Source organism: Haliotis rufescens, unplaced genomic scaffold (assembly GCF_023055435.1).
Source record: "Haliotis rufescens isolate VD_foot unplaced genomic scaffold, xgHalRufe1.0.p SCAF_15, whole genome shotgun sequence".
In the NCBI taxonomy this organism is placed as follows: domain Eukaryota; kingdom Metazoa; phylum Mollusca; class Gastropoda; order Lepetellida; family Haliotidae; genus Haliotis; species Haliotis rufescens.
The window spans coordinates 5,398,080-5,416,056 of record NW_025963835.1 but is presented as its reverse complement, the minus strand read 5'-3'; the positions used below and the strand labels follow the sequence as shown (position 1 = coordinate 5,416,056).

The following is a 17,977-nucleotide window of genomic DNA, read 5'->3' as shown; positions in this document are numbered from 1 at the left end:
CATCACTGAGAAACCAAATCTGTGAAATCTCTATATCTGTGGCTCTACATCTTGTATACCTGTTCAATCAGTTTTACGGGTCATAGGTCACCTGACCTGTAAGTATTCACATCAATCTGAAGAGCTGCAACATAGAGGTACCATGGAGATACTTGTTTGTTTGTTGTTTAACGCCGCACTCAGCAATAATCCAACTATATGACGGCGGTCTGTAAATAATCAAGTCTGGACCAGACAATCCAGTGATTGACATCATGAGCACCAATCCAAGCATTTGGGATACGATGACATGCATCAACCAAGTCAGCGAGCCTGACCACCCGATCCCATTTGTCGCCTCTTACGACAAGCATAGCCGCCTTTTATGGCAAGCATGGGTTGCTGAAGACCTATTCTACCCCGGATCTTCACGGGTCGGAGATACTTGTGATGCTAAATATATTAAATTGGTGCTAGTTGGCAATGCAGCTTTATCATGTTTATGTAATCATGTGAACTCATACAACTCATTATTGTGACATGAACTTCATATTCTCGTGGTTACTTACAGTAAAGTCCATCTTTAGTTCCTTTTACACGTAGCCAGGTTATTACACTTCTCTGTAACCTGAAGAACAGGAAGAAAACTCAAATTTGTTAACACATAATCAACATCATACCACAATTATTACTGGTACCAAACACACATACAAACACAAACACAAACACACGCACACGCACACACACACATGAATGCGACAACGTTTATAATGCCAGCCCACTGAGATACCATGCCGAACCCTCCCTATCATACAAAGCACGATATTTTGGCATGACATGGCCAGTGAGGGAACCACTGACCTTCCGTCCTCCGGGTTGATATTCTATCCAGTAGACCACCGAGGCAACCAATACCAATAACTGGGTCCAATAATCATTCAAAAATGAGTTCAGCAAACTAAATATGCTTCATTTATATTTTAAAATCGTATATTTCAAATCTAGTAGACTATGAATTCCTATCTATCAAATACCCCACTTCATGACATCTTTCATTGTTATACAGTCTCTGGGCTACATTCACCCTAAGACAGCTACTTACAGGGAGGCCAATCTTCAAAGTTTTACATCAGAGTTCTAAATCTGAATTTTCAAAATTAAAATTCCCGAAAACAAAAAAAACAAGGATTATAACTTTGCACCATATTCAGGCAGTTTTGGTAATTCTACATGTCTGATTTCGGCTTGTGCCGTTTTAGCACGGGACCGTAGTGTATGACATTTTTCAGCTGCGCTACACCGGCACCAGTAACAAAACAAAGGATGAGTTAATCAGTAAATTTATACTATAACAGAAGGGCAAGGTCGAGTTAAAAAAGGCCAATCTTTCCATATAAAACACTCATCTGCACGGTGAACACAAACTGGGACAGCACAGGCCGACAAGATTGTTCAAAATATGAACCTGTGCATCGAAACTAGGAATAATGCATAACTCCCACCTCCCAACGAAACCCCATTTACACGGTGTGAGTTCATTGCATTAATGTTCATTACCTGTTTAAAAAAGATATCTGATATTTACTATCTTACTCACCACTGTCAAAAATCAAACTGGGACGTATGTCAACATACGGGCATGGTCAGCTATGGTAGAAGCCAAAACCGACAAACCACAAAACGGCAATTACAGGTTTCGGTAAAACCGGTCGAATAATTTTAAACTTGGAAAAAAAGGGATTTTTGATATTCTGATTCTGGCAAATTCAAGAGTTAAATAATTATATTCTAACAGGAATTTTGAAATATGTACTTAATTGTCTCTGTTCAAGTTGCTGGAATATTGCTAAACGCAGCGTAAAACCGTACTCAGTTAAAGTTGTTTGGGTTACTGACAGTGATGATCTAGCTTATCAAATGTGTATAAACGGGCCGAGTCGATAGTTTGGATGTGCATTTCTTCTGTTTGTTTTGTGGCTTTTATTCCTGTTGTTTACTAGGAGTATTGGTAGCGAGGATATTTGTGCATGGGTATGCAGTAAAACGCTCAGACTTTTCCAAATGCATGCAAAAACGTTGATTTCAAGATTTAATATCTAAGTGATCAGAAAAAAGACGCGTGTGTGTCTATTCGTTCGTGGGAATTACTGGGGGTTTCTATCGAATATGGAAGAAGTCCATCAGTGTTTCTATCCTTACAGTCTCGTGAATATATCCGTTCATACGCTTATGAACGACAGTTGCGCCGTATGACAGGAGAAAGTTGTATGTCGTGTAAACGTCACATTTATTTGTAAATGTTTATCGCTGCCGTCAGCAACGCTCAAGCTTATTGTTAGTGGTCAAGTCTTGACCAGGCATACTGTTTGGCTACGATGACACCATCCGATTTCCGTCATAGCTGGTCCTTACTACAAAAAATATATAAAAGGCACATGGTCTGTTTGGGAATATTCAAACAGTTATTTGTATATGCGTCAATGTAACGTCTTTCAGCGGCCATAAAGTTTCCGAGTCACGTGATGGGATTCGAACCACGGACCTTCTGATCAGAGGTCGGACGCCTTGTCCACATGACCAAAGAGGTTAACCCCGTCAGCAAGCTGACAAGGTAAGGATGTCATCTGTGGGATGACTCCACGCCCTGCTACACTGTGATTGAGGTATACCATAACAGTCATCTTCTCACAGAAGCCAACATTGACACCTACTTCACCAGCTCAAATTCCCCCAATACCCCTCTTAAAGCCAATGGCAGAAACCAAACAAAACACCCAGAACCTAAAGGTGTAGTTCCTCAAAAAAATGACCGTGACTGTGGACAATCCTATGTAGTAGAAACATCCCACCCATCAACGCCACGATCAAGGAGAACGCAATTTTTACCATTAAATCGGACTGTAAATTAACCATCTCGGACCACATCAGCAACTGACCCAATCACAACATCAATTGGGACAACGTTCAAATCCATTTAAAAAACCTCCATGACTTCAGTAAAAGAAAACTGGCAGAAGCAGTTCAGATTCGCCGCCACAAGCCACCAATCAATGCTGTTTTCATCCCATGCGACTACTATGAACTCATTATGCAATAGCTCCTTCTCCTTAATCCAATCACCCAACCTATGTATACTTACTACTGTTTAACCAGCTTCCTCAGTAGGTGTCCTCTGGCCATAATGTTCATACAATATTATCCTTCTGTTGTTATTCTGTTTTTGTTAACCCACTCATGTTAATATCTTTCATGTTTGTAAATTGCTGTCACTGTTAGTCCTCAATCTCATTAAAATCAGATCTAAGTTCTCGCTGCCGTAAAACAAAGATCTGAGGACATCCCGTTACGGGTCACGTCAGAACGACCTTTCGCTAAATTTGCCCGACCACTGAAATGACCAACAAGAAGTCGACATCAGCCAATTCTAAAGCAGCTTTCTCGACTTTTACGGCACTCGTTTCAACCTGGCGACTTCCATTTCATACTATTGAAAGATATGTTGACACAGTTCTCGATTAAAGTTTTGAAAACTGAACAAACGAACATTGTGGAATGTCTACTATATGGTTGAGATTGTATGGCAGTGCTTCCCACGTACTGTGCAACGCTTCCTCCGTTCAAATATTTATCCCACGGAAGCGAGAGATCGACGATAATTTTGACGGAATCAGCCGTACGGGCCTAAATTTCGTTCGGAATACCCCGTGTTAACATTTTCGAGGTTGCATGATTAGAAAACACATTCCGACTGTCACTAATCTGGTAAGCGACGCTTTCATTGGTCGGATGAGAGGTCGTTCTGACGTGACCCGTAATGGGATGTCCTCAGATCTTTGTTTAGCAACAGCGAGATTTTAATGCGATTGTGTTAGTCCTTCAACAGACATACTTATGATTCTGTACCGTGCTCAAATTATTCAGTTTTGTTCGATAACTGTGTATAGATCTGTACCGTAACATCTCTATAACAGTATATTAAAGCCGTTGTTTTCCATATAAATGTGTCTACTTTATATCATGAACATGTGTTTAATATTAGTGATACGAAAAGGAGTTTGCGAAAAGATGAGTTGTCCCGCCCCACCAATGGCACCCATTACAAACACATGCAAAGGCAAGTTCTTTGTTCACCTGAAAAAACACAGCGAAATGTGGTACATGTGAAGATATAGAATGGTATCGGAGATTATTTGTGTCACTGATGCATTAAATTTGGAATTGTCCTCCACTTATTCTTTCCTATCCTCAAACGTTTTTTTGAAAGCTTTACGGAGGCCTTGAATGGCTATTGGAAAGTTGAAGGCCGCCCCACCCCCTCTCTTCGCATAGTTGTGTGGAGAGATTCTTTTGTCATCCTGAATCTATGTGCATAGATCTAAATATGAAACAGGTGATGCGCTCTATTATTTCTAGTTCAGGTTCGTAAATCAGTTGAAGGGTATTTGCTATTTTATCAGTATTTAATGATGATCAGATCCTTGATATATTCATCTTCCATTACAATGTCAGACCACACACGTACAACAGCTTACAGGTCTTCCTGTGGACCTCTAGATCATCAGCATCAGTCAGAACCACAGACAATGCGGCAGCTTGCACTTACAATTGTAGTGTTTAGCCTTTTGTTAAGCAAATTGTGTTGCCACCAAGCTTACACAGACAAGCTGTTGATCTAGCTCATGCTGGTCACCAGGGCATTGTGAAAACAGTTTCCCTGCTTCGTGAGAAGATATGGTTTCGTGGATTGCACAATATGGTGGAACATGTGGTTAAAAACTGCATGACATGTCAAATCACAACTGATTTGCCAGCACGTGAACCCCTCAAAATGTCAGAATTGCCAGATGGACCATGGCAAGAGCTTAGTGCTGATTTCGGTCAGATATCAACTGGTGAATATCTGCTGGTGGTGCAAGATGAATATTCACGTTATGTCATTGTAGACATACTTAAGGGCATCTCTGGTCGCAATGTAATTCCGAGACTTGAGAAAATCTTTTCAGAGTTTGGGATACCACATCAGCTCAAGACGGACAACGGCCCACCATTTAATGGCTACGAGTTCAGTACATATGCAGAACACACTGGATTTAAACATCGGAAAATAACTCCATTATGGCCGCAAGCCAATGCAGAAACTGAACGCTTCATGCGTACCATCAAAAAGTGCATTAAAGGTGCTATTGCACAAGGACAAAACTGGAAACAGGAAATGTATCGATTCCTGTTGTCTTACCGGACAACACCACACACGTCAACAGGTGTTCCTCCAGCAACCGCCATGTTTAACAGAAATCTGCGAAATCGTCTGCCTAGTTTGTCCAAGTCATCAAAATCCAGAAACAGGAAAATGAGACAGAGAGACATGGCAGCTAAACATGCAATGAAGCAGTATGCTGACAGAAAGGCTTATGTCAAGCCACACAGTTTCAAGGAAGGGGATGCAGTTCTCCTGAAAGACACGTCAATGAGGAAGTCCAACACCCCATATGAGCCTGTGCCTTTAACAGTAACATCCACAAAAGGCTCGATGATCAGTGCAGAGTGTGGGGGGAGGAAGGTAACAAGAAACAGCAGTTTCTTTAAGAAGTCACCCCAACATCCTACTCACTCCAATATTCAGGACACAGTTGACACACCTGAATGTGATGGTCAACAAGTTCCAGTCAGTGACAATGAAGATCAAGCAGTGATTGATCCTATTGAACAGGTTGAACCAAATGAACCTATGCGCAGATATCCAACAAGAGATCGAAGACCTCCGAGTAAATACAAGGACTTTTTCATGTAAAGTGCAATGTGCAAATGTGTGCACATGTGAATTGAAGCCTGAACTGTGTTTGAAATTATGTGTTCAGTTAATTCATTAATTGAAAGCTGGATTATGTTTTAAGATCTAGTCAATAGTTATCAGTATTATTTACTTTCAGCAAAGAGACTATATTTGCAATAATGTGAAGATTTTCACAGGTATATTTTGTCTTGGCAATTTCATGTTGTCACAAGTTCTTGAAGTTAACTCATAGGTTAAAGTAAGTCATTTAGCCAGTCTAATTATTGATCCCTCAATAAGTATCCAAGGAGGGGAGAGGTTGTAGTGTTTAGCCTTTTGTTAAGCGGTATGTTTACTAGCAGTATTACCGAGTTTATGTCCCTTGTACAATATTATGGGATAGCAAGTAAACAATCAAGCATGGTTACCGCTGTGTTGCGTTTTCTTCAACACGTTGTTCCATCGAACATCGAGTCCATCGACTCCTATTAATTGCATACAAGTTTACCAACTTGTAAACATCATAACAATGCAGGCCGTGTTGGGGATAATACAGCATTCCACAACTTGTGTCATAATTCACGAAGTGTTCAGATGTGCAGTAAATGTGTATTACGTCACACACCACAAACTGGTTAGATGTTTTCTAAGGAGTATATATACAATAATTTGTTGAAAGTAAATAACTGAAGACATTTCACAAACACCTTCATTCAATAACCTTAGGTGTTCTGAATTTCTTTTCCCCATTACCATACGGTTCTACACTACCATGTGCACAAAGATGAAAATTATATCCATTCATTCACCTTCTAGATGTGTTTGGGAGGAAGCAACTTCTCCTGTCTCCTGTTTATCCCATATTTCTAACTTCAACTCCCACATCCAGCAACCACAGTAGGGCATATATAGCACACAAACAATAATACAAGCACACTGCATTTAATAATTATGAACTCATCACAAATCATGAACCATTTATTCGCATACCTATACATTCTCAACCAAAGGTTGTTTGATAATTTAATTTTTGAAAGTAATAAATTGACCACATCATATATCTTAACACATGGAGATGAGACACAGACACTTATGATTTGTTTGCTGTTTGTCTTGTGTGTCAATAGGTTACTGAATTGTCTCAAAGCTTTCCCATACTCACTCATGGAGCATTCATTCATTATCTTCGCGGGGGCACGGGTGGCCCAGTTGACTAAGGCACCGCAATTCGCTGTGCAGAGTTGCGTTGGTTAAACGCCACTATGACGTCGCAAGGGCTACTTAATTGTCTGAATTCCTTCCCACACTTACTTCACCTGGAAGGACTGACTTCACTGTGATACCCATGTGCTGCTTCATGTCACCTGATTGTGTTAATGATTTCCCACTTGCCACACTAATAAGGCTCGGCTCTAATTAAAGACCTTATGTGTGCTACAAGAATATTGTATCATGTAAATATCGATCCAGACCCAGTACAAGGCCATGGTTTTACTCCACTGTGAAGCCTCGTGTGTATGAGAAGGTGTTTTCATTGCGCAATATTTTACACACACTAAGTCATGGCAAGGTCTTACTCAAGTCTGAAGTCACCCAAGTATATGTAAATGCTTCCAACAGAATCAAGTGTGAATCCTTATCTTGCTCTGAAGCTTACTTGGTGTTCTGAACAACTTCTCCCCCCTTTGATTATACCGTGAAACTTCATGTGTATCTGCAGTTTACCAGATTCTTGAAACACTTTCCCACAGTCACTGCACTTCTAAGAGTGACTGAGTTGGGTTTAACGCCGCTTTTAACAGTATTCCAGTTATATCGCGGCTTGTCAGCTTAATGTGGGAGGAAAGCCCGAATTGATGCAGCTCTCAGACGTTTACCACTTCGCTGAAACCCACGAGCACGGGTATGGTGCTGACAAACCTAGAAACATAATCGGGGCGAACCAGGATTCGAACCCACAATCATAGGTTTCTGGCGTGCCCAAGGGACGCAACTCTGCACAGCGAATCGCGGCGCCTTAGACGACTGGCCCACCCGTGCCCCCGCACTTCTGAGATCAAACATTAGTGTAAATACTCATGTGCATTCGAAAACATATTCCTTGTGCAAAAGCCTTCCCTCACAAAGTATATGTGTTACGTTTCACTCCATTATGAAGATTTGTGTGTCTTTGCAGGTCACATGGCCGTGTAAATGCTTTCTCGCATTTCTTACACTGACATTACATTAATAAGGTCTTACTCCACCGTGACACCTCTTATCTAAATGTTTCCCACACTCTGTGCATGAATAAGGTCTAACTCCACTGTGAGTCCTGGCTACCCATAGTGTAAATGTCTTCCAACATGCCTAACATGGAAAAGGCTGAACTCCAGCATGACACACCATATGGTTCTGTAGCAGACTATGTACATCAAATTCTTTCTCCAAACTCACTACACGGACATGACTTGATGTGTGAGTCCTCATGTTTGCCAGCAGGTTACTTGTTTCGTTAAAAACTTTCCCATTGCAAGTGAAAGGTCTTTCTATGTCATGGATAAACATGTGCCTTTGAAGGGAACTTGATTGCATAAATGCTTTCTTGCACACAGTACATAGAATAGGCTTGACTTCACTGTGTCACAAAATATGTACCTTGATGTTTCCTAGTTGTGTAAATGTTTTCCCGTACTCTCTACATGAACGAGGTCATACTCCATTGTGACGACGCTTCATGTGTGTCTTCAGGTTACTTGATTGTGTAAATATTTACCCCCTATACCCTCCACATGAACAAGGTCATACTCCATTGTGACAACGCTTCATGTGTGTCTTCAGGTTACTTGATTGGGTAAACGTTTTCCCGCACTCTCCACACGAGTAAGCTCTTACTCCAGTGTGACGCACCATGTGTACCTTCAGGTTTCCACTTTGTGCAAATGATTTCCCGCACTCTCTGCATGCATAAGGTTTTACTCCGCTGTGACACACCATGTGGCTCTGCAGTTTAATTGGTGCATTGAATTCCTTCCCGCACTCACCACACTTATGTGTATTCGTTACAGTGTGAGACCGCATGTGTATCTGCAGCTTACTGTAGTTGCTAAATGCTTTCCCACAGTCAGAGCACTCATATGACCTGACAACACCGTGACTATGCATGTGCTTCTGAAGGCCATATGCATTTACAAATGCCTTACCACACTCCGTACACGGATAACGTTTAACTCCATTATGAACACTCATGTGTTTTCGAAGGACACCGGATCGTGAGAATGCTTTTCCACATTCCTCACATGAAAAAGGCTTAACTTCAGAGTGACACACCATATGTTTACGCAGCAGAGACGGTAAAGCGAATTTCTTCCCACACTCACCACACTCACAAGATTTGACTTCAGTGTGAGTCACCATGTGTGCGTGTAGGTTGCTTGGCTCCTTAAATTCTTCCCCACATTCAATGCAGGTATAAGGCCTGCCCACATCATGAGTACACGTGTGCTTCTTCAGGTAACTTGTTCGTGAAAACGCTTTCCTGCACACCGAACATGAGTAAGGCTTGACTTTGGGTGACACACCAGCGTGACACACCATGTGTACCTCCAGAAGAACACATTCTTTAAACGTTTTCCCACACTCTCTGCAGGAATAAGGTTCTATATCACTGTGAAGCATCATATCTGTCTTCAGGTTACCTGCTTCTGTAAATGTTTTACCAGAAAAAGGCTTGACTTCTCTATGACACATCATGTGTGTCTGCAGTTTACTTTGTGCATTGAATTCCTTCCCACTCTCACCACATTGGTGGAGTGGCCTACCCTCATGCTGTCCATGTTTCTGGGCATCATTGGATTCTGTTGATGGTCCCTCACCATTGCTTCTGTCTTCATTAGTGTCACTGTCACGGATGTCAACGTCCTGAGTGTCATCGTTCTGTTCCTGGCTCTTGCTGTCCCCACTAATGTCAGTGGTGTTAATGTCCTGAGGGTCATCGTTCTGTTCCTGGCTCTTTCTCTCCCCAGTAATGTCTGCGGTGGTAATGTCCCGCACGTCACTGTTTTTCAGCTGGTTCATTGTCTCCAAAACCAAGTCACGAATGTTAACGCCCTGAGTGTTTACTATGAACCTCAACTGAGCTGTCAGTTTTCCTCCATGCATCTTCATCAAATGTTTCCACAAGAACACCACAGATGAGAACCCCAGGTCACAACTGTCACATGGGTAGGTATCTGGAAAGACATTCATAAAAACAATAGTAGGACTGGTGCAGAAAAGGTAAATTTGACTTTTACATGATGCGATGCCTCATTCCCAATGCCCCATGCATGAAAGACCGCCGCTGTGGTCTTGTGGTAGAGCGCCTGCCCGGAGAGCGGAAGGTCCGGAGTTCGATCCCCAGACACCTCATACCAAAAGATGTCAAAAGATGGTACTTGTTGTTACCCTGTCTGGCGCTCTGCATTAGGAGCTAAAACAAGGACTGGTCGGTTTGGCGTCAGTATACTGTGTCTGAGTGGGGTATTCATGTTAAACTGTGGCATGGTATGTCAACGGGCTAGCAGTATAAATCGGCATCAGTCTGGAGTTAAGCCCCATTTCACACCACATCACCACCCTTGCATGAAAGAGTTTGGGGGTGGCCTGGTGGTTGCAGTGCTCGCTTGTTATGCAAAATACCTGAGTTTGGTTCTCGATACATCCACAACCTCTAAATGCAAATTGTGTTGTCTGTAATATAACGCAGGGACATCAATAATATTTGTTTCATGTCAAATGATAAGCTGAACTTCATGTGCAATGCTTTTAACCTCACTTGGTGGCTCTTGGTCACCCAGCACTATTGATGAAATGGACAAAGGAAAAGTTGCCTCTGAATCAAACACACTATTCCAAACTCATATATAGAAAGTGATATAAAATGTTGACTCAAGAATCTTTCTGTCATCACATTCACATACATAAATAACAACAGTTTCTTAAATCATGATATGAACAAATTGACATATAGTTTCTGGAATATGCACAAAAAAATGAGAGATAAATTTGTGATTTAAACCTTGTTCAGTATTGCTTTCTCTTGGGTGACAGACTTCTAAGTTTTGATATGTAAATTAGCGAAAGACAATAAACTTATTTCCATGATCTGTACCACTCTATTAGTATTATGTTTTCAGCATTTTACCTTTCGCTAGCCCTCCTGCGAGTACCAGTTGTCTCTCGATACCAAGGTTCCTTGCAAACTTGTGTCCATACCAGACAAGCAGCTCAGAACCAACACAAATCTTCTTGTATGCTCTGTAGTAGATATGACCATTGTATTGAAATGCTGTCAGATTCTGTTCCTCCTCTGTTCGAGCACAGTTGACGTATCTCATCCAGTTGGCTGTGTTGCAGTGTTGGCCATCTACAAAGTGGGAAGGTTGTCCATCTGCACGTATCTGTTTGAAAGGAAATATGAAATCCCAATTTTATCATCTATGTAACATCTTTGAATTGCTGGGAAGGATTTCCATCTGTTCGTATCTGAATAAAAGAAACATAATTTACCAATTATTATGATTAAATCAGCATGACATTGATGAGAACGAGTGGTTTTACAATCATTGAACGACATCAGGTCATCGAGCTGAACTTCTTCGTAACTTTTAGATGGCAAACTGGCCTGAACCTTTGAAGAAAGAGATGTAACTATATCTATATGGTCACCACGTTTAGTGACAAATGCCCGATGGATGAAGCAATGAATAACAAAAAATGTGTCAGAAATACTCTCTAAATCATATAATGATTAAGCTTAGATGAGCAAAAGACAAAAACGTCATACTCATAGGTTACGAAAGGTTAGCACAACAATTCATGATGTGTGATCACTGATTTTCAGGTGTCAATTCATATGACTGTCAGAGGCGACTAACGTGATCGGGTGGTCAGGCTCGCTGACTTGGTTGATGCATGTCATCGTATCCCAATTGCGCGGATCGATGCTCGTGATGTCAATCACTGGATTGTCTGGTCCAGACTCGATTATTTACAGACCGCCGTCATATAGCTGGAATATATGTGAGTGCGGCGTAAAACAACAAACAAACAAACAAACAAACAAACATGATCAACGCCCCATTTTATGTTATATGAATGTCCCACCTGCTTTGGATCCAATGTCCAATTGAATGTGTTTCATTCGATAATTAAACCTAGTTATTCTCTGGCGTAGACGTTTTATATATTCTTTTCAAGGAGCTGCTAATAAGTTGAACATTTGTGTGTGACACCTACTTGCCAACTGTAACCTGATCCATGAGCAGTGACCTCGTCTGTGACGACATCTCCCTCATACGGCCCAAAGCAGGTGCGTGGAACAAAGTCCTGGGATGCATACACGCCAAGACCCACGCCTGGGATCCCGGATTCTTCAATCTCCAGACCAACAGGCATCGTTTTCCAAGCCCTGTCTGCACTTCCTGGGGCTTCCTGAAATAATGCCCCAATGGAGAAGTCATTGTGAATATAATACAATGAGCATGTCAATTTGTCACAATCTAAACTTCATTTAAGCTCAAACAAACTTTATTACGCTAATATTACTCTATGGAGAATACCTGTGTGTCTGCCACCATGAGAAGAGGTCCATGTACTGAACAGTCCCCTTCATACTCCTTGTTGCAGTCCTCACAATCTGATGAACAACACAGGTGTCAATTACTTTTTGGAAATACATATATAATTGTCCACAATGCCATGGCAGCAGCACAATCATTAAATGTGATGAAGAAGTGATATTGCCATATGTGATGAATGTGATGTTTGAATCATTTGTCAGGACAAAGACAAGGTAAATAATGTGTGAAGCCTTTTCTGGAGCCGTGGGTGTGACATTAATGGAATACTGCTACGAGGAGCATCAAACCCTACTCAATCACTCAATCACAGTCATTCATATATATTATATTCTTAAAGAGGTAAAGGCAGTACTTAACGGCTTCATTGTTCACGACACAGAGTAACAAATCCTGTACTTTACATGATGTTTGTCAAACCTTAATCTAGTTTTGAATTGAATTGAGGAACATACACTTGAGGGCCGTGGAATGAAATAGGGAAAAGTAACATCAAATTTTTCAAAATTTGATGATTAATACGGGAAATCATGGCATTTTCCATTTGAGTAGTATGCAACACCTCATACCTGGATGCTCACTGCTTGGTTTGCCTGATAGAGGCAAGAAAGAATTGCTTTTGTTCTCCTCAACGCCTTCCACATACTTACACAGAAAACGGTCGTCACTCGGCGCCTCAACGTCCATGCAGTTATTCTGAGGTCTCTCACACTCTGGAGAGGATGGACTATCTTCACAAGGTTCCTGTTTTACCTGAAATTTGAAATTGGCACATCATGAACGCTAATATTTTACAGAGTTGTCTGCCCTGAGATGCCCCTTAAGGTGGAATCAGTGGTTTATGCTAGATATAATACACGGGATAGTCTGTGACTTTTCCCATCAGTTTCACAGGTAAAAGGTGTCTTGACCAATATTCACATCAATCAGAAACTCTGCATCACTGAGCAACCAAATCTGAAAATCTGTGAAATTGAGGCGAATATGTTGAAAGTATCCTCACGTCACAATTCTGGTCACATGACTCTATGGTCTTGTTTACCTGGTTAATCAGTTTCACAGGCCATGGGTTACCTGTAAGTATTCACATCAGTCTGAAGCTCTTCATCATGACTAAACCATGAAAACATCTGTAGGAATGTACATACATATATAAAGAAACCAAAAATGTTTAGTTAGCAATGTTTAAGTACATATGTTTCTCTTCTCTCCTTTCTGTCATTTAATGTATTAATTGCATGTAAGTATACACGTAAATCTATGGGAGGGGGGCGATGTAAGTCAATTTGGGTGACAATTTGTGCCTGATCCTTTTCATAAGAATAAAATAATTTTAAAACACAATAAAGACACAAAAGCCTTGAAGATTTTCTTGTCAGTAAGGTCCAGTTATGTATAACAAGAACCCTGGTTTCAGTAAGTGGAAAGTTGCATGCAGTGATGTATTCAACGAGAGGAAAGTGAGATTTCAAATGTTGTTTTTTTACATAAGATGGATGTGTAAGATATTGTGTGTTATTTGTAGTCCTTAACAAGGTAGCACAGAATAGCCTCATTGTTGGTGAGTAAATGTAATTTTCATATTTCTATTGTTTGTTATTTAGCACTGCAAATAATTGAGTCTGGACCAGACAATCAAGTGATTGGCACCACGATCATCGATTCACGCAGTTGGAATATGATGACTATATGTAACTGTGAATCCTACATGGGGGATACAAGACAGGCACCAGCTCTCACTGACTGATGATGATTGTATGCCATCGTACCTGGACAATGAGGACTGTTGTTCATGCTATCAGTCACTGGTTTACCTGAAGCATGAATGACTGCTTTGTATTGACCTAGTCAGCAACATTTCAGCTATGCCATGGCCTGTTAGTAGTCCCAACAAATCAAGCCAGAGGAAAGACGAGCAACAATCCTATCCATCTGAGTGAGATGCATACTTTCTTTGTGAAGGAATTAAATTCCTTAACACTGAGACAGGTGTTTGATCGTAAAATAGACATACAACTCATTATTTTTATATGAATTCTTTAAGATATTCGTGATGTCAAAAATATTTACTTGGTGCAAGTTGGCAATACACCATAATGTAGTCATGTCAACTCATACAACTCTTTATTTTTATATGTACTTCACATTCTCGTGGTTACTTACAGTAATGTCCATCTTCAGTTCCTTACACACGTAGCCAGTTTATTACACTTCTCTGTAACCTGAAGAACATAGAAAACTCAAATAAGTTAACACGAAATCAGCATCATACCAAAATTATCCCTGTAACCAAATGGAGGTGAGGTAAAACATCGCATACAAGATTATTGCTCTTATATAGTATAGCAATGAGTACTTATTGTGTGCTTGTGTACGTACATGTGTGCGTGCGTGCGTACGTGTGTGTTTGTTATTCCAGACTAATTACGAAGCTGGTTGTAGACTGGTAACCCACGGAGATATCATGTTGATGTTTAACATTGATATGGCACTCAGACTCAGAGTTACAACTCTCAGCACACAATTACTTCTTTTATTCCCTTAGGCTGAGCACCATCTTTTGGTATGATGCAGCTGGTTCTCGGCCACCGACCAACCGACAAAATAAACTACATCTGTAATTTCATGCAATCATGCAAGACAGGGAGATTAATCTTCTTAGTTTTATAACATCAGAGCTCTGAATTTCAAATATAAAACTTCACCGATAAATACAAGGAATTAACTTTGCTCCATATTCTGGCTGTTTAGATAACATATAACATAGGCGACTTCGGCTTGTGCCGTTTTGGCACGGAACCGTCGTGTATGATATATTTTTCAGCTACTACAGCGCACCAGTAACAATATATGAATGAGTTCCTCAGTAAAGTATTACCAAAACCCAAGCGCAAAGTCGAGTTAAGAAGGCAAAATCGTTCAATATCAAACACACATTACTGTATATTGAATACCAACGCTGACTTTACAGGTAAACAATACCGACGTTCAAAAAACATCGATGCTACATGCATCTGGACTACCTTTCAACGAAACCCGTTTACACTGTGTGAGTTCATGTGTTAGTGTACATTACATTACCTGTTCAAAACGGATATCTGATAACTGACCATCTCACTCACCACATCGAAACTTTCGGGACACATGTAAACAAGCAGTCACAGGAAGGCATAGTCCGTTTGGGTTGAAGCCAAAACTGCCAAACCACAAAACAACAATTACTAGCTTCGGTAAAAACGGCCCAAAACAATCTAAACTTGAAAAAGTGGAATTTTCTGATCTTCTGATCATGGTCCGTTCGTTCTACAGTTTCATTAATTTCATCTAAAAACAATTTTGACTGATTTGTTTTGATGGAAGTCCAAGAAAAGTTCTCACAAAAGTACAATATTAGTATATGCATGGTAGATCAGCTGTTACTGTTGTCACATATCAACAGTTTAAATCATGCTACCCTCGAGTATCTCTAAAAGCAGTACAAAGTTTGGTTTTAAACAGTTATTCCATGATATTGTGTGACCATGGCACGAATTTTAAGGCGATTATCAAACGCCACAAGATGGCAAATAATCGGCATGCATAACGCAGAATGTCTTGTAATGTCTTGTAAAGTCGCTTTCTGCTCCACGTCACTGATGGAAGAACGAGAGTTTGGAGGCACCGGAACACGGCCTACACCCCCAGGAACATTAAACCGACTGTTGCATACGGCGGGGGTTCGGTAATAGTTTGGGGGTGTATCTCTCATGATTGCAGGTTGGACTTGGTCACCATGAGGGGCAACTTAACAGGGCCTCGGTACATCCGGGGCGTTTTGAGGCCAGTCGTCGTTCCTCATTTTGACAACCACCCTCTTGCTACCCGACCTCAGTACATGGATTGCAATGTCATGCCGCATCGTTCGCATGCAGTCGTGGATTACATGAGGGCCAATGCAATAACGACCCTACCCTGCATGGCCAGCAATGAGCCCAGATTTGAACCCCTTTGAAAATGTTTGGGATATTCTTGGGCGGCAGGCACGAGATCCTCCTGTACAAAATTTACGCCAATTGGAAGCAGCATTGCATCAGGAGTGGTTGTTGTTGACCCATCAACAGATCCAACGTCTGACTGGAGGCATGAGACATAGGATGGAATGCGCCATCCGGCACGTGGCGGCTATACCCGCTACTGATCTGTTTCACGTGTCAACTAGAGACTTTAAGGAACATTTCACATGAAACATCAAACGTAACTCGTTTACTTAATCCTGCAGCTCCATACTGTTTTAGGTGTTGTCTAAGGTCAAAAACAGTACGATTCGTATGTAGCGTTTCTTGGGTTGTGGTGTGTGGGGGCGGTCGGGTAGCCTAGTGGTTATAGCATTCGCTCGTCACGCCGAACACTCGGGTTCGATTCCCGACGTAGGTACAAGCCCATTTCTGGTGTCCCCCGCCGTGATTTTGCTGGAATATTGCTTAAAGCGACGTTAAGACATACTCACTCACTCACAGGGTTGTGGTGACATGAGGTCGGCTTTGCTCTTTGATGTATCATACCAACATCCTGTTCTCTCTGTCGATGCAGCAATCTGTCGGAGTGTAGCGTGTTATTCGTTACTGTCCAACGGTTTGGGTGTGATTGAACAGTACATTATTATTTTCATACCCAGATCCTTGCATACTGGCATACTGTAAGTGCAGCTAAAGTTTCACTTCAAAACAGTGAATTTAACGTCGCATTTAACGTGAATTTATATAGCGACCACTTCAAAACAGGTACCACTTATCTATATCAATACCTAGGGCTTAAATATAGAAGCCAAAACCCGATCTGGAGCACCGCGTAGTTGTAGGATGAAGTGCTACAAGTTTTTCTAGCAACGAATGTGATTATCTATTCCAAAATGTTCTTGATATTGGAAATAAGGATAAACAAGATGCATTTGTACTTGACCTAGTTTCACGACGAGAGATCAAACGGCAGAGAGCAGGCTCACAGAAGTAAAGGACCAAAGAGAAGAGAAGAATCAATTTCAAATGAATATTTTGCTGAAAAATTAAGAAAAGCTCAGTACAAGCAAAAGTGCGTTCATGTCTGTTCATAGTGAAACAGTAAAACCGATCCGAAGAATACAACTCCATCTCAATATGAAGGATAAACGTGGGAAAATCCCAATCAACGGGAAAAGGCTGAAGATGTGCAAGAGAGGATACGAGAACACGTTAAAGGTTTCCCGTGTCTCATTGCAGTAGACCGGAAACGTCACGAAACTATTTATCAGAAGAACTTTCAGTCAGACAAATATGGATGATGTTTGTTCAGACGCATGAACCAGAGCAATATGATGGAAGGGGGCGATGGTGGAAGGGGCCGACTACACTGGACCTGTAAAAGAACATACTCGTACTTACAGAGAAACCTTCAACAGGGAATTCAATCTACATTTTAGTCAGCCGAGATCGGATACTTGCTCAATATGCGATTCAATAAAGGTGGAAATTGCCGCTTGGCGAGAGATACCGAGAGACGCAGGTATCAGTGATGAAGCACGCGAAGATTTAGAAAGGAAACTAAAGAAAGAAGAAGTCAAACTGACACTTCATTAACCAAAGGCCGTTAAAAGTTACGATGTACCCAGGAA

The 17,977-nt window shown here is 41.1% G+C and overlaps 1 pseudogene; it reads right to left on the bottom strand.

Annotated features, from left to right (window-relative positions):
* The window catches only part of LOC124134989, a 54,918-nt pseudogene that overhangs the window by 11,431 nt on the left and 25,510 nt on the right, over positions 1-17,977 (bottom strand).